This window comes from Polyodon spathula, chromosome 1, assembly GCF_017654505.1.
Source record: "Polyodon spathula isolate WHYD16114869_AA chromosome 1, ASM1765450v1, whole genome shotgun sequence".
Classification (NCBI taxonomy): Eukaryota; Metazoa; Chordata; class Actinopteri; order Acipenseriformes; family Polyodontidae; genus Polyodon; species Polyodon spathula.
In genome coordinates, this window is record NC_054534.1 from 15,084,702 (window position 1) to 15,106,220 (window position 21,519).

At 37.2% G+C, this 21,519-nt stretch overlaps 1 protein-coding gene across 8 annotated transcripts in view; it reads left to right on the top strand.

Moving 5' to 3' along the window:
- Positions 1–539: 539 nt before the first annotated feature.
- The window catches only part of LOC121314588 (zinc finger protein 462-like), a 49,923-nt gene continuing 28,943 nt past the window's right edge, over positions 540–21,519 (top strand). For 4 of the 8 annotated variants that reach the window (XM_041248072.1, XM_041248011.1, XM_041248055.1 and 1 more), the window contains exon 1: positions 540–1,079. The gene's annotated coding sequence lies outside the window, so the exon portion shown is untranslated. The remainder of the gene's footprint in view (positions 1,080–21,519) is intronic. The other 4 variants (XM_041248021.1, XM_041248030.1, XM_041248038.1 and 1 more) reach the window with 4 other exon arrangements.

Here is a 21,519-nt window from a genome sequence, read left to right on the forward strand (position 1 = left end):
TACATTTTAGAAAACTCTGTAAGACGGTGTAGTTCAGTTCAGTAAGAATATGAGGACAACTACCGTAGCTCTTTAAGAACTGAGTTAATTAAAACATTTTGGGTCATATTGGCTTTTTTTTTTTAAATAAAGGTGTTTTGAGATGATTAAGATCATTTACTTCTTAATTATTAAAAGAGACAGACCCCAATAAATAATAACCCCCTTTTGAACCTCAAGAAACTCATTCTGGGTTTTCTTTGGTTGCATGTGACCAGTATTGCTTAGGTTATGGTCTTTGCAATAAAAGGGATATTGATACTTTTAAGGATGCCCAAACGCTGCATCTTAAGCATAGTCCAAATGTCCAAACTTAGATATACTGGAATGTTTTCTGATAAAGAAGTCTAACAAGGCTGAAAGATGGGTTGGTTGCAATCTAAGAGGCTTCTGCATACACCACGTTGTCCATTCCATCACCATTGCAAACTCTTGTGCACCCCCTGGTGCATGCTTGTCTCCAAAACTTCTTTGTGTTGCCTGCTTTGCAGATTGTCTTCCTTGTCTCTGGTTGTTCATTATTCAGAGAGAGGATCTCAGGTCATCTGCAGCTGCAGCAAAGGAGAAGCAGGAAAGATGGCGATCACCCTCTAGACCGGGCACACGCAAGAGACACAAAACAACTTTTAGTAAGATAGCTTTTTCTTGACAAACCTGTAAGTAAAACGTGAAACCAAAACGTTAAGATCTCGGCTTTGTTAATGATCCATTTAAGCAAGTCGTTGTGAAATCTGGACAACGTCTGTGTAATCAGCTGGAAGAAGCTGAAGGGTTTTTTTTTGTTTTTTTTTAGTTTAGGACCAGTCGTGAGGACTTGGATCACTGAGCGAGAGGGAGAGGGAGAGCGAGCGAGAGAGAGAGAGAGAGAGAGAAAGAAAGCTTCTCCGTTCTGGCATTCAGACACGTAGAGCCAGCCAGATCGTGACCTCTTTATTTTTTCAACCACCCCTTTATTTGTACGTTTTTTGGAGATCGGGACACGGAACTGGACCTCCCTAGAGCTTGAGTTTGCGACCCGATCCTCAGGAGGGTTTATTTAGGTAGGTCTGATCACGGAATTTTTTGTTTTCTTGTTAGCTAGATTGGAAAGAGAAGCCATTGCACGCTAAGCTCTCTTCTCCCAGCACTAGTCAGAGCTGATCCTCCATTAACGGCAGCCTGCTTCTGGTCCAAGTCCAGACATACTCAATTAAAAGCTCTGTCCATTTTTTTTGAGCTCCTGTTGGACCACCTTACTCTGTTAAAACATAAAGGCTGGATTTTTAACGTGATTTTCCCGCTGTCTGGAAGCTCCTTGTTTTCTGGGGGGGGGGGGGTCTTTAGAACTGCAGTTGGTTTCTTTTTCATTCTGCTGCTGGCTGGGGCTTGGATGTCTGTGCTGCCAGAGCTTAAGTCAGGTATGTCATTGTGGGCTTCACCATAAAATGGAGGAAAGCACAGCAGACAGTCTTAGGGGAGAGCCTGAAGTGAGACAGAAATTCTCAAGATTCATGAAACAAGGGTGGACTTAAGATTTGTATTTGATGTTGTAATGGCTTGCAGGTCCCACAAGGGCAGACAATCTTAGGATATGTTTATTCACTTATGAAGTCTTGGTTAAGTTTTGTGACAGTGGACCTCACTAGAAAATGGAGGATGATTGTAATGTTTCCAGACACAGAAAAACACGACATGACTATAGTTGAGGGTGGAATGATGAGCCTCAAGAGTTTAGACTTGGATTTTAAATATTCATGATGCAGATGTTGGACTTTGATGATCTTTAAGGTTCTGGAATGTAGAGAATTGAAAAAAAAAAAAAAAAAAAAAAAACTGTATAAAGAATGTTCTCATGACGTGAAACACTGGTTAGATGATGTCATTATCATGTTAAGTATGACTTACTGATCTAAAATGATGGTCCTTCAAGGAAGGATTTGTTGCGCTCTATCTATAATGTACATGTGGGAGGGGTTTTCAACAACTCTTTTTCAACTTATCTGGATAACTTGCATTTTCTTCAGGAACTTTTGATGGGGCTTCTGTCATTTTGGTGGAGAGGCTCACCAGAGCTATGAATTAGTGTTCTTCCTTGCAATTTCTACAAAATACTGTTGTATTTAAAAAAAAAAAAAAAAAAAAAGGTTTTTGATTTTGCAAAGGTAAAATAGATATTTTAAAGTGTTTTCCTATTCTCAGTTACTCAATGGCTAATTTGCCCCACTATGGTAAATATATTCTGAATAATAAATCGATAATAAATAAATAAATACATTCTCAGAAAGTGTTATTTTGTTCCCGATTTTGACACTTTGAATATGAAATTGTTCAAAGTTAATACTGCAGTTTTAATACAGTTGTTGGTATGACCAAGATCATCTCAGCATCAGGTGTCATGCTATGCAAATTAGAATGACAATGGAAATATCTGGTTATCTAAGTAATTTGTCTTAAATAATACAATTCCATACCAACAGTGTTTGTGTTGGTTCTGTATTGCAGTACATACAGAAACATGGGATCCTAATTTGACTACAACTACACATTTAATTGTGAAATATGCTAATGGTAATTTGGCACATAAACTGTGGCCTTTTGTTGGCATGTGAATTATTGCAGTCAGCCTTGGCCCCTGCCTCCAACCCAACTAGATTACTTTTGTAAATAAGCCCTATTTCTACAAATAAAACCTCACTTGCCCCACCTTATGGGCTGTTTAGCCACCCTAGTTTGAAGCACTTCTTTTTCAGTAAAAATCCTAGCCTTACCATTTTATTTAAAGTAACTTCACCAAAAAAAAAAGAAAATAAATAAATAAACTTTTATTGATGTAACTGATCCTGGATGCTGTTTAACATATGACTATTTAAAAGTGATAACACGGTCATATATTGTTATTTGCAGACAAAACATGGCTTCAAAGGCATGTGGCTGTGTTTCATGAGATGCATCTTTGCTGTGCTTTCTTATTTAGCCCAGTGTACCTGTTTGGGTCTATCTGGGCTAACTGACCTCGCCTTCTCCCCTTCTCATATGCAGGCAGGGGTGAATCATTATTTCTCTTTGGGAACCCATGGGCGTATCACCATACATTGTTGTGTTGTGTGACTTAATGCTTATACTAACTATAGTAATAGTATTAATAATCATAATAATAGAATGTGTGTGTGTGTGTGTATAGACTCACTCACACACACACACAGTGAACTGCACTTTATTCAGACACCTCGGGAGAAGTAAAAATAGATAGTTCTTAAACAAAGTGTGTCGCTGTTTTTTATGTCTACATAAAATGAAAAATAATAAAATCATATCTTATCACAAGGTGAGATCCCTGCGATGTTGACACGTCAACTTTCTTGGCAACAGCAGCCTGAGAAACCACAGGAGACTCCAGCTCCTTCAAGAGTATGTAGTGTGGACAGGGCCTAAAAGTAAATAGCCTTAATATTGCTGTGTAAGCCAAATATGAGGCTTATTGCTGCCACCTACAGGACTGGCTGTACCTAGATCAATGCTGTTATATTGCAGTGTTTTACAGTCATTTTGCTGCTCTTTAACAGATTACCGTGAATATGCATGTCTGCTTCCCTTTACCATTCTGTGCGTCCCAGGAATGCAAGACAAAATATTTTTTCATCCAATGGATTTGTTTTGCGTCTTGCATATGTAGACGTTAACAGATATTTATATATGAAAAGCAATAACTTCTTTTAACAGTGGTGCTTTGCTTCACTCTATCCATGGAGAAAAACAAGGTCGTTATGTTGTTTTCCTATTGCATTAGCCCGATGGACCTCTGGCTTGTGTCATTTACATGTTGGTACAGATGGAACCTGATTAATGTCAATTTTATTATTATAATTGCACACATATTATTATAATAACTACCTTGAAAAAGCTGAAACAAGATTTTTTTTTGCCGCCCTCCAAAGACAGACGGATTACTTTGGCACGGGCTGAGAAAGCACGATAAGAACTGTTTTTGCAATGCTGTTTTCTAAATTGCCAAACACTGTCTTGCTGTGCTTTGCTTTACAATAATTATAAATATGATAATGATTTTCTTTGTGTAGTATATGTTTTAGACACACTGATGTATCTGACATTGTTAATTTGTTGTGTCCCGACATTATTCAAGGAACTGCAATGTAGTATAACCACTCCCTCTGAGGTGCACTATCTTCATACCCAATGGACCCTTGGAACACACTGTATGTGCATGTGAATAAGAGAAGGCTGCTGTGCTTCTTCTTGGTGTTGACTCATAGTAGCTGAAACCTGTTGAACTGTATTCAATAGGTATAGTTACCAATATATGAAAACTGAAAAAACAAAATATCAGGATCCCTAAATTAGCTGATATCAGTGTATTTTGAACAACTTAGGCTACAGTACACACAGTTCTTCTCTGTTACAGGAACATGAAAGTGAAGTTACAGGTTGGGTAAGCACCTTTCTTCCTGAGGTTTCTGTTCACACTTATCTGATGACCTTTAGTTCATCATGGACTATAGATTGGCACTGTAGCCGGACAGGCTCTCAGGAGAGCAAAAATAGGCTGAATATATGCTATCGTAAAAAATAACCTAGCGGCTGCTGTAAAGCATCACTTGCATAAATACTGAAGTGAAGAGGCATTTTGGATTTAGGAGGAATGTATGAGTGTATCTTGTCAAAATGCTTAAAAGGGGCTCTGCACTTGGAACAGTGTAAAGAGGAAAATGAAGGAGTGACATTTAAAAATGTTTTAGAAGCTGTTTTTGTAATTGGGCAGTTACAAAGCAAGCCTCCCCCTTTCTGTTATTTCTAGAAAACCATCCACAATTGTCACAGTACTCGTGGGAGTATACTGTATATCAGGGGAGCCCAATCCTGGTCCTGGAAGGCCGGTGTTCCTCCTGGTTTTTGTTCCAACTGTACACTAAATTGCTTAATTGGACTAATTATACTTCTAATAAGTGCTTGATTGGTCCAATTAAGTAATTTAGGGAACAGTTGGAACAAAAGCCAGGAGGGACACCGGCCTTCCAGGACCATGATTGGGCACCCCTGCTGTAAATGGTCACTTCTACAGTAGCCCTTGCTTTTAGTATTAGAGAGTACAATACATTAAAATACCTATAGAAACGACAGTGTATTGAAAGAATTTGTGCTCAAAAAACAGTTGCTGCAAAATGAATAGCCTCTATTGATTGTTACTGAAGTACATAGGGTCTGCAATATCTTCTGTAAGCTTTAATACAACATTAAAATGAATGATTCTCTGCAAAAGAGCTGTTTTGAGTTTATTGCAATGTGTCTTTTGACTGGAATTATGAATCTTGATTGTTTCACTGCAAGGGAAAATGTCAGTAAAGATCAGTGTTTTTTTTTTTTTACAGTTTCTAGTGTGTTTCATACAACCTTTTCACTTTTTCATTAAAATTAGAAAGACTGTTAAAAAAAGCGGTGCGTGTGAATGCTTTATTTCATATTCATTATCTACAAAAAATGAGTTTCAAATAATTGTTATCAAAATAGTTTAATTCAACTTCATGAAGCAAAATTCTGTTGAGTGATACAAAGCATTTGGCCATAGCTGTAGATACAGGAGCTGGTGCTTTTTCTTTGTTGTCTGGTTGGTTTTCACAGGTCAGTTGGCCAGGGACTTGTTGGTTTTTGACAGAACCTCTATTCATTGTTACTGACCTTCAGTGACACTGAAGAATAGTTTGCCTGTTGTGCTCTGGCCAGGATATCTGGTTTTCAGTGGAAATAATCAAAATGTATCTTCTGGTCATTCAGCATCTGCATGGGTTACTTCAGCCATGTTCTTAAGGACAAACACGCAGCATGCAGCAGTCATAGCAGAGGCTGAAAGTTGTACTACAGTACGTTATCCATTTTCTACTTATTAATGGACGCTTCCTGAGAAGGCTACAAGCCATATGCTGACCCATATAATTGTCTTAACTTTTTTACATTTATCCTTTACAGTATATGTATTTTATTTGTTGCTGCCTAGCATTTTATTTTAATTGAGTTTCTGCAATGAACCGTTTATTAGTCAGCATATCCTTGTTTTTTCTTACATTTTGTGGCACATTATGGTGAAGCTTAAAGGTGCACAGTATTTTTTAAACTTCCTGGCCTACAGTGTTAACATGGAACTTTTAGCCAGTGCTACTGTATAGTGAAAGCCCCATAGCTTTTTTTCATGGAAGAGAAAAATACAATAGAAGTAGTTGTTGCAACATATTACAGTATATTATTATTCTTGCTTAAAACTAGAAAAGCTACAAAGATAATTGTTCTCTATGGCTTGTTAAGTGCTGTAACTACTGTAGTGCGAATACAGTGGGTAGCATTCTCTGAGACAAATCCAGCTGATGAAGAAGGAGGACATGCTTCAGAGTTGGTTGAGGAATTATATTACACTGGAGTGAGCAAGCTTGCTTTAACCTAGACAAGGGGTAGTCCTTTTATGTGAAGGTCTGAAATACAGCAAGGTCAAGGTCCAGAGCTCATTTTAAGTGACCCCTATCCCCATACCCACAAACAAACACATAAGTACACAAATATCATTATTACGTATGTTGATTTTTGAGTTCTTCACCTGGTTTATATGAGTTTTTGTTTGCTTTTTAGTAATCAAAACGAATGTCTTTTTCACTATGTGTCTTTTTTGCTGCCTTGTTTCACATGAGTTCTTTCCCTGCCAGAGCTATAGAATTAGAACTGCTGTATGTTTCTGTGTTAGCAGCAGACCCAAACATTGTGTTTCACCAGCGCAAAAACAAACCTTATTGTAGCAAAAAAAAGTCAAGCACAAGAAAAAAAAAAAAAATTGAAAAATGACTGCTTTCACTTTCAAGTGAAGTAAAAAAAATGTATTTAAAGACCTAGAAAGAGAGCTGCAGGTACAGTTTTGGGTATGGGAGCTGTGGTAGGCAGTTTAGGAGTGTAATTATCTCAAACATTAAACTCCAAATGAGTTTGAAATAACGTTTCATAATGTTCTCGCCATGTTATTTAGAAAATAGTTTTAGAGAAAAAAAACGAAAACAATTAAACATTGATTGTTTTATTCATATTCTAAGATTAGTGCACAATATTTATTTATATTTTTAAAATTATTTTCTCCCAGTTTGGCATATCCAATTACCTTTAGGCTCAGCTCACCACTACCACACCCACGCTGACTTGGGAGTGGCGAAGACGAACACATGCTGTCCAAAAGCATGTGCCATCAGCCGTCTGCTTTTTATCACAATGCAGACTCACTGTGCAGCCACCTCAGAGCTACAGTGTTGGAGGACAATTTAGCTCTGGGCAGCTTACAGGCAAGCCCGCAGATGCCTGGCCAAACTACAGGGGTCGCTGGTATGTGGTGAGCCGAGGACACCCTGGCCGATCTAAGCCGTCCACCACCCTGGCGGTACTCAGCCAGTTGTGCGCTGCCCCCTGGGAGCTCCTGTCTATGGTCGGCAATAGAATAGCCTAGACTCGAACCAGCAACCTCCAGGCTAGAGATCGCATCCTGCACTCCACTCAGAATGGCTTTTCCAGATGCGCCACTCGGGAGTCCCAAACACAGTATTTAAACTGCAAAATCAAATGTCAATCCACATTTAAGAAAGCTTGTTTTCTTTGGGGCCATCCAAATTAGGAATAAACTATTGGACCATTGAAATTAAATTCAACTTGCACTCCAGAGATCCCCCAGCAGACCAAACACCGAAGAAGCGGTCTCTCTTATGTTTTGCTATGTATTGCTTTAATTAAAGACCGAAGAAGCTGTCTTCTCTTCTTTTGTGTTTTGCTCTTTGCGTGTTTGATATTTTCCATTTCGCAATTTGATCAAAATAAATACCTTTTTCGGTGATTGACCGAATCCTGACTATGAGTGTAACATAAGTTTTATGTTTTTTTTTTTTTTTTTTTTTATAAACCTTGATTGCCTGGAGGTTGCCTGTAACTTGAGCTATAGTCAGGACTCTCAACTAAAAAAGCTGAAGGTCCCAGAGGAAATGTTGGGGGTACAAATAATGTACAAAGTCTTAATGTTATGATAAACAAGTCTTTCTTCATGTATTAAAGTTATGACACATTTTTTTTACAATAAGAAACGCGAAAAGCCACACTCATAGTGTGTTTTCTGTCTAAAAGAACAAAAAGACAGCAATAGAATCCACAAAAGCAACATTCCATAAAGATAAAAGGACAACCAATCATTCTGCTCAACCCAGCAACCCCCACGGCTCTTAATATAAAGTACGAGTGAGTTTGAATATTCGAGTATTCTAAATAAAATGGCTACACGAATACTTTGATCAAGTTTGGAATACTCGTTAATTTCTAAAACAAATGGAAAAGTGCGCTAATTGCACCCGGAAAAACTTGGCACTGTATTTTTGAGATCGGAGGAAGTTAAAAGTGATCAGCCACTACAATTGTGACCTCGCTGATAATTGACAGGGAGGCGGGTGCGCTTCATTATCTAGCTCTGCTATCTGCTAAGGGGGTACTGTACATAAGTAGTGATAATGGAATCTTAAAAAAACAACCATCAACGTGTGGAAGTGTTTTGAAAAAAAAAAGTTAAACGAGACCACCGTGCATCAACGAGTTAAATACTCAGTCATCTAAAAAAAAAAATTGGAAAAAACAAACAAGCATTGCATCTTTTACTGGCTTAATTCTGGAATCAGACTTTTTTTTTTATTATTATTATATTATGGAAACTGCAAGTACAGGTACAGTACATCTCGTTATATTATGTATTATTGCATAGATGTTATTGAGCAAACATATTTTGTTGTGCTTTGTTAAGCAGTCGTGTTGTGTGTTTTATACGACGGTGTTCAAACCCTGACGTTGACATCGATTATCGTGCAAATTCTAAAATGCTTAAAAATAAATAAATAAATAACACTTCCCTCACAGTAACAGTTTGAAGGAACAATAAGTCCTATTTTTAGAGCATGGTATAAAAAAACTCCTGATGTTTAAAGACAAGTTTGATAAATACATTGGCATTTAAATATAGCACTCTCCAATTGTCATATTCCTGCAGTCATTAGCCTTTGTCTTGTTTTGTGTAAAATCTGACAAATTCCCAGTGTAAACATAACGGTAAATTAAGAAAAAAAAAAAAAAAAAAAAAAAAAAAAAAAACAATCAACCACACTGTCCAAAGGAGAAAAAAAAAACAAGGTTTGGAAACTACATTAACATTTGACCTATTCACATGGAAATAATATGATCTCTTATTTTTTGCTGTTGGTTACAGTTTATGAATTGCGTGGCCCAGCTTCTGCTAGCTAAAGCAGCAGTCCCTTCCAGTGTGCTGTGGGTGCAGAGATGCATTTCACTTTTTGCTGTCATATTGTAATGAAAACATTACATGACTTTATATAGCCACTTAGATTTGCATTACAACTACAACATAATTTTTCCAAACAGTGCATTAGAGGTAGTTGACCCGTTCCTGCAACGGAACTTTCGACAGTTGGTTGATAGTTTTATTTTGTGTCTCCATACTTAAATATGCAGAATATCTCTTTCATACAAGTACGTGGATTTATTATTAATTGACTTACTGCCCACACCGCAACCAGGATATGTGGAATATCTATTTCGTACAGGTATAGGCCTAATCAATCTACATACCACATCGCAACCAAAATACATCACCTCCAAGGCTAAAATGCGCACATTTTTCGTAGTAACTGGCAACAGTCCTCGCACTCAGTTTACTAACTTTCGCAAGTTATTTGCATAAATATCAACCTCAATCGAGACTTCAGGCTCTCGAGGTAAACCTGTTATTTTGAGACCATTCTTGCAAAGTATTAACATAAGCATCGTGTCTGTCTTGCAGCTAATTCTCTGATTTTCCTCTGTATAAATGCACATCACATGAGAGTGCCGCTCATGAACTTCACAGTTTTTAACTTGTCGTATAATTGAATACTAAAATCAGTGAAGCACAAGCTTACTGCATTATTTAGAAGTATAAATACTCTGGTACACATAAATATAAATCACAATACTCACACTTTGACGGTTTTGTTTTCACGTTTAAAAAACAACCGTTTTGAAACTGGTAAAAATGTAATCAGCACATTGGTTGAAAATACACATTTAAATGTACAGTAATTGAAGAAGACATACCATGTCCATTATTTATTTATTTTTTTGTGAGTTTATTCATCATGTGACTTCACTCCATGTCTCTGATGAAACTCAACATGGCGGCTGCACCAACGAAGGAAAAAAAAAGCAATGTTTCAGTAAGACAGAGCTAAAAGAAACTTGGTTATTTATATGAGGATGCTGCGATAGTATTCGTAAAGTTTTGCTGTAATTCGCGTGATCGTGTACCAGTCAATATCATTAAATATCATAATGCTAGTCATAAACACATAGAGAATAAGACGGCAACAGTGGCAAAGCATTGCATTTTTCTATACTGAAAAACTAAGACCTAAGGTACTGCGCTCAAGGCAAAGCTTTCCTGAAGTAAGTAAGCTAAATTAATTGCGTATTTCATTATTAGTTTCTTTCCATGCTGCCTGTCTTTTAATGAAGCTATAATTAGCAATTTTAAACCATGACAGTTTCTTAATTGAATTATATTTTCTGACGACTAAGAAATTAGCTCAATTTTTTTTTTACAGCTATACAATCCTTAAAGGACATTGATCACTTTACTGTGTAAAGGATGTAGTCACTACACTACACACCGTTGGTTTCATAAAGACACTGCCTGGAGACACGCCTCTTTTTAAATCTTGCAAATAACACAGCAGAATTAGGAAAGAAACCATTGAGAGGGTTAATTATGCGTTTACATTAAAACGGGCACTATTTAAATTCAGGTAATACATAGCATTGAACCTGTTTTAGAGCAACGAGTCAGTCAACACGCCTTATCAATGTTTCATATTTTATCCTGGATATTGTTATAATGCCGGTAAAACACTAGACTTAATTTGTGGAATACTGTAAATAGTCACATATAAATAGTCACAATAGTTACTGTCACCTGACATTGCTGGACTATTACTAAACTATTTGAGATTTTTTATTGTTATTCTAAGTGTCAGCAATAACCATACAGGTCTTTTCAAAACACCTTGAGTCTCACAACTGTGCTGGACATTTGGTTTTCTGAACTAATATAATATCATTCTTAGGTTTTCCTGCTTTTTTTTTAATGCCAGCAATGAACCAAGTGATGTCTGTAAACGTAATGACAGATATGAAGTTTCTTCAGGTGCTTTACGTACTATTACAGCAACAAGAGTCTGATAGAAAAAAAAAAAAAAGAATTGTGCTAATATTTATTACATTTACTTATTATAACTAGCAACGTTATGTTTATTATTATTATCAAATGCCATATTTAATTATTGATAAAAGGCACTGGAGTGCTCAGAGAAGTGTTTATCCTAAGTGGATTCGCGTACACTTATACAGTACATTACTAAGACCTTACATATTTCATGGCTGTGAAAAACGTGACATGGGCCATGAAATTCATTCTTCACCGTAAAAACTGTTTACTTTGTGTACTTTTACCCTGCACTTAAATCCAAGTTATGTGTATCGGTCCAGGTTCCTGATGTGATTATAAGCTTGTTTCAATTTCAAAAAGAAAACTGGACAGGATTTATTGATTTGACACTTAACAGCAGTCAATAACCACTCTGGGCTCTCCTCACTGATTTGGTAGATGGTAGATTATGGGCATCCAGGGCGGGTTTAGTATCCTAGGAGATCTCAACTGATATTGTTAAGCGAGTGAACGTTTTGCGAGTGGCAAACTATTTTGTACAATCTCAATGTTTCATTGGATCACATACATTGAGCTACTATCCAGAGGCATTTAGTCAAACAAAAAAAGGTTGTGGATAGTGCATTGCTTCAAAACGAAAAGGTAAAAATATATATATATATATATATATATATTATATATATATATATATATATATATATATATATACACACACACACACACACACACACACACACACACACACACACATTACCAGTCAAAAGTTTGAGTACACCTGCTTGAAACCAGGTTTTTCATGATTATCTATGCTTTTAACTGTATAAACTTGTCTATAAACACTTAATATTTCATTATATGATACATTTACTTATATAAGCTGATAATCATAAGTGAATTGCATTCAAAAATTTAATTTTTAAATGAAAATGTAAATCTTGTCAATTTCAATGAAATGGTCACCCAAAGCAAGGGGATTTCAGTCTGAAGTCCAAGTCAGTTAAAAGTCTGAAATGTGTATAACACGGTGTTAGAACACTGGCCTAGGTATAAAAGTGTCTTTGTCAGATGTTCTCTGAGTTAACTAACATGTTACCTAATTAACCTTTTGTCACCAATTAATGTTAACAGGTGAGGGTCCATGATTACTATAAATATAGGTAGCGTAGGTACAAGTTGGTCATTCCGGAACGTAAGGGAGCAGAAAATGGCAAAATATGCTCAGTTAAACAAAGAAAAGAGACAGTGTGTAATTACTTTAAGAAATGAAGGTTAATCTTTAAGACAAATCGCAAGAACTTTGCAAGTGTCTGTAACTGCTGTGGCCAAGACCATCAAACAATTTGAAGAGACCTGCACTCATGAGGACCGAACAAGGTCAGGCAGGCCAAGGGTGACCTCAGAATCAGAGACAAGTTCATTTGAGTCACAAGTCTGTGAAACTGGCGATTAACTACCTGTGAAATACACGCTCAGCTAAATGCTACTAGAAATACAGATGTTTCAACATCAACTGTTCAGAGGAGATTGCGTAAAGCTGGTCTGCTGCAAAGAATCCATTGTTAAGAGTGCAGAATAAGAGGAAGAGACTTGCTTGGGCCAAAAAACAAAGAAACTGGACAGTCTTATGGACCGATGAGTCAAAATTTGAAATATTCTTGTCCAACCTCCAAGCATTTGTAAGACGCAGAGAGGGTAAGTGCATGAGTTCTGCATGTGTGGTTCCCACTGTCAAGCGTGGAGGAGGCAGTGTCATGGTCTGGGGTTGCTTTGCTGGTGACAGAGTTGGTGATCTTTACCAAGTCCATGGCAAGCTCAACCAGCATGGATATCATAGCATACTTCAGAGGCATGCCATTCCATCAGGATTATGGCTAGTTGGGCAGTCCTTCATTCTTCAGCAAGATAATGACCCAAAACACACCTCAAAGTTGTGCAAGAACTATCTGGTGAAGAAGGAAAGTGAAGGACAACTCAATCTAATGACCTGGCCTGCCCAGTCTCCAGACCTCATCCCACAGAACTTGCATGGGACTAACTGGACAGAAGAGTCAAAGCAAAGCTACCCACAAGTGCCCTAAATCTCTGGGAATTGCTGCAGAAGAGCTGGGAAGATATGTCGGGTGATTTCTTGCTTGAACTTGTTAACCAAATGCCTCGTGTTTGTGAGGCTGTTATTAAGGCAAATGGTGGGTATTTTGAGGAATCCAAGATTTAGAGACAATTTTCAATTTTCTTGAACATTGCTTTGATACTCCTTATGTTTTGTTTTGTATATTGTAACATGTGTTTTCATTTTCAAGTATTTACAGAAACGTATACAACGTAAAACATTGTCAATTATAAAAAAACCTAGTTTCCAGCAAGTGTACTCAAACTTTTGACTGGTACTATATATATATATATATATATATATATATATATATATATATATATATATATATATATATATATATATATTAGTTTCGCTCAAGACAGATGGCTACAGTTGGGACTGATTTAAAACAATATGTATAAAATACATTAACAAAGCAGGTTACTCTTGATCTCTGCATCAGCATCCTGCATTTGTTCACAGACGCATATTCTCAGTAACTTTTAGAAGCAACAACACAGATTACGTTCTTGACAGTAAGTTAATATATACAAGACAGATTTTTTATTTCATGTAATATTCGATTTCATTAAAATATTATCGATTCATTATCGTGGGGCCCCAAACGATAAAAAATTTGATTACCGTTATCATTACAAGCCTATCATACGAGTTGTCAAAGGGTGTTAAAAACGCAGTTCAAAGTTTTGAAGTTCCTTTTATAAAGTTTTTTTTTTTTTTTTTTTTTTTTTTTTGCATTTTCTAGTTAAAACCCCTCTCCTGTGTATTCTTATTTCATACTTACAATTTAAATAGTTTTTTACTTTGAATACATTAGATGCCTTAGATGTTTCTTGCTGTATGCGTCCCTAGGTGTGGTTGCTGCTAATATGTTCTAAGGACCTGTCACTGTTGTCAGTAATTAGAGGTTGAGTATTTGGGTATTTAAAACTTTTATTCTTGATATATTCAGATATCTTATTATTCAAAATTTCCACCCCTAATATAAAGAGGACCAAATGCTCCAGCAGTTCAGTACATATCAGGTTTTTATATTTATTTTTTGGTCTCACTGTCTTAAAAGTGCCTATATTTTTCTACTGCTGTGTTGCTCTTTACAATAATAAATGAATACAAACGAAAAGGAGGAACACCAGTCTACAGCAGCACGATTTTGGAAATGGACACAGTCAAACCAACAGCATTAGCAGATGTGAGACGGTTAAGCACAGAGCTGCATTGCTTTAATGTATTTTTAAGAAGTGTTCTGGATTTCCTCAAAGTGGGTGAAGGGATGTACACAGGTAAGATAATATTCTTTTGGTGCTGGGGTGTTTTGCGTTTGATTGTGAAACAGCAGCTGCAAGCCTTTTGCATGCAGGGGTATTCAAATTACAATTGGTCTCTATTACTATTAAGCTTGTGCATCTTAACTATGTTGATGATTTTATTTAGACTAAAACAAATGGTATTTTTGTCCTACAGTAAGTAATATGTGGTTAAAGAGTTTATGGAGTGGTGTGAAAATAATGAAATATTTTCAGTTTATCATTTGTTTAAGTAACGTAATACTTTTAAAACTGCCAGGATATTGAACCGAGGAATATTTTCCATATGTTTATCGAGTTACCAGAATATTGACACAGTCCTAACTTAAATTTATAGTAAGCATTAGTTGGCATATTATTTGACAATTAGTATTTAATTTAGTTAAATGTATATTTTTAAATTTAAAAAAGTTAACTTTTTATATTGTTGCTACCATTATTAATTATAGGACAACTCAGTTTATTGCCCGTACACCTCCGTGTATATTACTGGCATATTACTGCTCATTTAAGGAACAGTCGCAAATGTGTCATAAATGGAGAACTACTAAATAATTTAAAACAAGCGCACAACCCTTTTCAATCCATGAAATGAATGAAAATGTATTGTAACGCGCATTCGTTCTTATACTAAACCCTTAGTCTTTCAAGATCTTTTAGCAGAAATCAAGTTAAGTTTATTTATTTTTACCTGGAGCATAGATGTGCGAGTAAGCAGTTGTTTTAAAAAGACTAAGAGAAAAAAAATGACTTCTGAAGTGACACTCTAAAAAGAAGTGCTGTGCAGTAATTTACCTTGCGCTGCCAGTGCCCGTCTCCATGCCCGCCCACACTGAACCTCAGCACGTCCTTTGCTGAAGCTTCAAACAACACCTTTAGCCTTTTAGATAGCTTTATATGAAGCCCAAAATCAACTCCTAAAATACTAACCACCTCAAGTCAGCCTTTTGATCAGGACGTTTAGATTCAGCTGCTCTACTAGTTCAAAGGGTGCACAAATCAGAAAAAGAAAATTGACCCAGTTTTGCTTTATTCTAAACCATTCTGTCTGTGTAATGGGATAGCAACTAAGTGGAGATGGTGGTTTCTGAGCCCTTCAGAATTGTAAAATGGTGGAGCACCATGGCTGTTGTTGCTTTGGAAACTGCAGCATGGTTTTGTGAAATGGTGGTTTCAAGCCTGCAGAGCCAGCAGTCTTGCTGCTTCTGCTGTGACGCAGAAGATAATTCTGTCAAGCAAGAGGCAGCAGTTGGGGGGGTGGTTCCTCTAAGCAGGTTGTGCAATATCCACATGAGGCAGTGCACTTGGCTGTGCAGCATTTGGCTTAAAGGCCTGAGCAGTTTAGCTTTTGGTCAACAGTTTATGAGGAGACGTGAACTGGGTCAGGAGGCTGATTCAACCATGGTTGGTGATGTTTACATGAGAAGCTCAAAAGCCTAAGGGCAGACTTATTGTTTCTTCTGGGTCTTCATTCCCTGAATCCCAGAGTTTGTAGGCTACCTTTACAATAACAACACATCAAGAGTGTTGTCTTGTCTTCTAATCAAAAGAAACAGTAGAGGTTTTTGGCAGGTAAATGAGGTTGCAAATTGGTGTGGTTTGAGGTTTTATGTATGATTTTTTTAAATTTTCTTTTTAGTCTGCGCAGAAGGCTTGAATTTTTTTCAGTTATGCATAACTTTGCATTTAATGTTTGGTTTACACCTGCAATATACTGTTGTAGTTCCATTACTGCATTATTTATATTGATACACACAGACAATAGACAATATCAACCTGCTTTATCAAGGGTGTGCAATTTAAAAAAAAACTTCTTGTCCAAGGGACAAAATGCTGGAAAAATCTATTTGTCCTTCATAATCTGCTTGCCCCCTCCCCGTCGCGCACAACACCCACAAATAGAATATCACTTTTATGATTTTGCTTTTATTAAAGAATGAACACAATCAATTAGTGATTCATAATAATTTTTGCTTCAGGAAATCAAATAGAAAGATATAATACGGTATATTTCCAGTGGATATTTGTCCTGATATACAAAAGTCTTGTATGTCAGCAGACCTTAAACAGGTAGAACGTTCACTGGAGCAGAAGGGTTAAAAGAATGGCAGTGGTGCATGGTTTCCTATATGGCCATTGGATAAAGAGAAATAATTGTGTTTTGTGGACGTTTCAGTGGAAGACTGAGGGTACTTAATGAAGAGTCGAGTCAGTTCGTAGAAGGTAGCAGTTTAGTAAGAGTGCAATGCTATGGAGTAATTTCAAAGATGTATTAAAAATAATTAAGTCCATCTCAAGTTTTTGTAATTATGTTAAATATTCTTCCTAGAGCTGGCGGTCAAACTTTACTGGGCTCCTACTGCAGACAAAGGCAATTTAATAGTATTTTAGCATTAATTTAAATGTTTGTTACTGTGTGACCGTGGCTTTGTGAATTAAAAGGATATGTGTATTTGTGTACTACATATATATTTTTGCTTTAAGGTTTAGTTACGTACGTATTTTTCTAAATGTTCATTTGTATGAAGTATTTGTCCGACTGGCAAAGTATTATGGTAAAACGTCCCGGGCTTCAGACAGTGTGATTATGTAGCATGTCAATGAAAAAGAGAGATGGATATTGAGCATTAAAAGCTAGACGGGCAATCTCCGGTAACCATTTGTTAATGACCGGTTGAGATGAACTCGGGGTGGATTCCAGACATCAAACTGCTGATGGAACAACAAATGTAGGCATTAACATGAGCGCAACAGTGGACCTCAGCAGGTTGTGCCTTTTACCACCACCTAGACTCTTTCCAAGAACTAGTAAACTGCAGAAACTAGTTTTTGACTGGAGAGTTGGTACAGTACATATCTAAATGATCACTTTGTGATTCATGAAGCTGGTGCTGTGCCTGGGTTCGAAGGTGCAGTATATCTTTTATTTTCCATGTGTTGTATTTCTATCCAAATTGCTGATTGTTTTCAGTGTACTGTGCTCATCAGCATGCCATGGCCCAGTGTTCATGTGTGACATTAATGAAGGTCACATAGTAAAGAATCTGCTCATTGAAGGGCTTCTGTTGGGTTTACTCAGAGAAGCTTCCTGTTATTTGGTTAATGGTTGACCTAGTTCTGTTGCCATATGCTTCCTGGAACAAACTTGTAAGGTCTGTATGCTAACAATCAAGGACACTGGATTTTTTTTGGAGATGACTGGGTCTATCATTGTTTAAAACATTGCATACCTGTGTTTGAGATAGTGGATGACGGGGTTAATGTTCTGTAAAATGAAAAGATGTTACAAATAAGTTAACCCTGTTTCCCTGTAGTTCCCTTTAAAATCAGCTGTTGTATAGTCATCAAACTGTAGAGAGTTGTGAAGCTTTACTGTGAAATATTGGATTGTCTGCTAGAAACAGCTGAGTGTGGATGTAAATAAATTCAAGAAAGTTAAACATTTTTGAAAAAAAATAGGCATTTCTGGATCACGCCTGTGAAGGCACACATCAACTGCACAATCTCTGTAAAAACACAGTCATAAAATCAGGTTGTCATTGTCATTTTTACCAATCACTGTAAAAAGAAATAGGAAAAGAAAGAAGGCTGGCGGGGGCGGGGGGGTATTTTTCGGATAAATTGCAGACCACTTCAAAATTATTCTAAACTCGAGTCAATCATATCACTGAAATTGGGCAAATTTGAAAATAAATAAATAAATAAATAAATAATTTATAGTTGTGTGGCACCCTGAAGTCCATTAGTATTATGAGAACTACAGTAACCATTACTAAAACAAAGGACTACACCGTGGCACTGTAGAGTAGCTCTATATGTTTTTCTGTTTAATTGGAATTTTACAGCATGTGAGCCACGTGATGAGAATAAGTCTCCAAAACCTATATCTTGATGAGTATTTTAGTACGTAAGCCCACATAACACCCCAGATTCCAGCACTGTAATTCCACCAGGTTGACTAGAAGAATACAACAGAGTGAAAGATGAGCAAACCAATGAAGACCATACAATGGAGAGGACCCATGATTACATCGATTGAGTAAACTTCTTTGTTCAGTTAATTTACAATGACCAGGTTGGTCAAGGAAGTGAAATTGCCAGACCTGTTCTGGATAATATAGTTTGCTCTAAGTTCTGCTTTTATCTCAGTTTCCTGTGGTGTAGTGTTTTATGCTTGCCACACAGTACAAGGCTTATGCATTAAGCTGGCAAAAAAACTAGAACTGATAAATAATTACTTTTAACTGTTCAGCACTTCTAATCTGAACAATGCAGGTACTGTATGCAGCTCTTTACAGGTACACTTCTACCTTCTGTTACTGTCCTTGACCAAATGTTGTTAAGAATGTAAGTATGTTGGGAGTCGTTCTGCTGCAATGCAAGCCAAGACATAGCACTGTTTAGTTGGCAATTGAAAATGAAACTGAAGAAAATGTTAGCTCTGGTGGCCAATAAGACTTCATGCACTGTCTTCCATATGGCAGGTGGCTACACAGTGCTTTCTGGTGATCAGAGGTTCGTAGTCAAGAATTCGGCATGGAGCAGCCTACACTTTCTCAATGAAAGGTGTGACCAGACTTTTTAAGATGACCTTGAAATGAGCTTCTTATAAAAATGTCAAACAATGACATTGAATTTGTATTTTTCATTTGTAATAGTATGCATTTAACCCAACAGCCCAAAAGTTGTTACATTTCTTTATTTCATGCCCCTCAGGTTGTGTTATTGTATTTTCTCAAATTGTAGTGTTTATGCACCACTGAGAATTATTGCATGTGATTGTATGGTGCTGCTGATGTATGGACTAAGTAAATGAATAAGTACCCTTAAGGATATCCTAAACAATTTCTGAAACTGTAGCTACTGTAGCGCTTTGCTTAGTCTGCAGAGAATATCTAACATTTCAAGAGATAATGCGATGTTGTACTGAATGCTTCTCAAATTCTGGATGTTTTCTAAGACCCTTTGTCAAGTCAAAGCACCAGATGAGGAAACCTAAGTCTGAGGGTCCCAGCGAATTGGAGGTCCATTGTGTACAGTATTACAGAATTTTGTTGAGTATCCTTTGGTGATTACAGAGCCATTGTTGCTTTCTGTTGAAGGCATGCCAGCATTATCTTTGCAGTCACATAGATTTTAAATATGTAACAATATTTTAGAGGTAGTGTATTCTGTATTCTAAATGTAATGTTGTATTCTATTGCTGGCTGGTAGCATTATTTAGAAAAACCTATACAAAACAGCCTCCTAGGATGAAGTGTTATACTATATAAAACATACAAAAGAAAACTTTCATCGATGTGTGATGTATTGTTGCTCCAGAATAAGTCATTTCAGTTAGAAAAAAATAACCTTGTTTTTTAATGAAGCACTGTAAGTGGTTCTGCAGACCACGGTTTCTCAGTATGATTAGTAGCCCTTGTGGTTTTATGAGATTTCACCCTGACTGCAATCTTCCAGAATCTTTGGAAGGCATCTCTCAGCTTCTGAGTTAACCTCTTGCATGACTGGCTGCTCACAGTGATGTCAAACATCAACAAGGGGTCAACCAACTACTGTAGCAGTCCAAGATTCATATTTTTATCAAAGACCAGCTGAGTTTTACAACGATTGTTGGTTTTATAGAGGTTAGTCTTCATATTTTGGCTTGTATTGTTACACCGTTCTGGGAAAAGCAAAGTATTACAGTGTGTTTTAACTGTGAACATCTACAGTGAAGAAGGTTGACCAATGGTTAAGGACAAACCCCTGCACTCGTAATCAGCTTACTGCAGGCTTATTCAAAGGACCTCTTTCAGACACAGCAGCTGCTGCCGCAGCGTTTGAGTAGAGGGTGTGACTGTTGGCAGGGTTTGCTGATGCAGGCAGACCGGTTGGTGATTAACAAATGTCAGTAGACTTTGGAATCTGGGGAGCCAGAGTCAGATGGCTTTGTCCTCTGTACACAGCGGAAGGTCTCCCAAGAGACTGGGTCGTGCTGGCGTGTTCTTTTTTTTTTTTGGGGGGGGGGGGGGGGGGTGTTCTGCCTAGGGCCATAGCCAGGTGCAGATGTTTTCTGAGCTCTATTAAGAGAAGTTCAGATGCTTTGCATTTTTAGATCCCTGTCATGGAGGTTTAGTTGGCAGTTTCTACAAAATCTTCTTTTTTTGAAAGGCTTTAAAGGAATCTTTTTTTAATAGAACATGTCTTTCGAGACTTCTTTGATACAGCATTCCAGATATTAAAGGAATCAGTACTGTAGTAGGCTGGCAAAGGAGGGTGTTTAAGCTGTCCAGTAGAGTACTTGGATACATCTGGCAGATGCATTTCTGTCAGCAACTCTGTCATGACTCAGCTGCTAGAGATGTGGATCAGATATGTGGAGCCATATTGTGAACACTTCTTCAAGAAGACCTGAGCTAAAATGGCTGCGTCCGAGTCAGATTTAGGCAGCTTAGCTCGTCTTAAAGCTACTGTGACATGGTGAAAATGTGATAAATACTTTAAACTCGGTAGCTTGTTTTGGCACAGTTCAAAAAACAACAAGGGATGGGGGATGGTGGATTAAAACTGGATGAGCTAGCTTTTTCTTCTTGATCTTCTCCTGCCCTGTGAGCTACAGTACATGAGCCAGACTTTAGTGAGTTTGTTTAGATATCTGTTGAAAGAAGATAGGGGTGGGGCTTTTATTGTGTTGTAATGTGATCCATGCTGTACCTATAACAGCCACCTCCTTTTTGACACTGTTGTTCCTTTTCTGGCTAGATAAATTGTAGCCTTAAGTATGCATACAATGGGGGAAGGGGGGGGGATAGGTT